Source organism: Cariama cristata, unplaced genomic scaffold, assembly GCF_000690535.1.
Source record: "Cariama cristata isolate BGI_N322 unplaced genomic scaffold, ASM69053v1 scaffold11780, whole genome shotgun sequence".
Taxonomy (NCBI): domain Eukaryota; kingdom Metazoa; phylum Chordata; class Aves; order Cariamiformes; family Cariamidae; genus Cariama; species Cariama cristata.
In genome coordinates this window covers 25655-26342 of record NW_009595340.1, presented here as the reverse complement: position 1 = coordinate 26342, position 688 = coordinate 25655, and positions in this window count along the sequence as shown.

Genomic DNA, 688 nt, shown 5'->3' with positions numbered 1-688 from the left:
CGGAACAGCTGAGTGCCGGGGGACGGCCAGACACTCCCCAGCACCCTGCCTTCGGCTGGACGGGCCCCAGGCAGGTCCCCGCTGACCCCCAGTCATCGTGCTCAGCCTGCCCCAGGATTCATGCTGTCCCCAGGGCGGCTACATGCAGCAATGTGTTTTTTTCTCTTTTTTTTTTTTTTTTTAAATGATGTTAATTCCTGGCTGAGCAGACACCAGGACACAGCAGAAGAACTGCTGTATTTCTTCCAGACTGCAAGTAGTCTTGCTTACTACGGAAAAGGGGAAGGGGGAGGAGAAAGAAGCCATATAAAGTGTTTGGCACTGTAGTAAGCATTGCAGAACTGGCACTTCATCTGGTTTTAGCTTCAGTGGGTCTGGGTATTTTGCAAAGTTAGCCTTTGGCGAGGCGTTCTTCAACAACCCTCCAGTGCCTGAACGCTGCAGCGCACCCTCCGTTTGCACACCCACCTCCAGCATCCACGGGACGTTGCAAGCAGACGGGGGAACAGCTAGTCCTTTTTTTTTTTTCCCCAATCTGTTTTCTTGAGCAATTGTCTTCTCATCTGTGAAAGCTCTCTCTACCACGGCAAAGTAGTTGTGATTCTGTTGGGGGTGAAAAACAAAAAAACAACAGTCATTATTCCCCCCCTTCAACCTGGATTATGTGTAGGACATAAAGATGATGGCA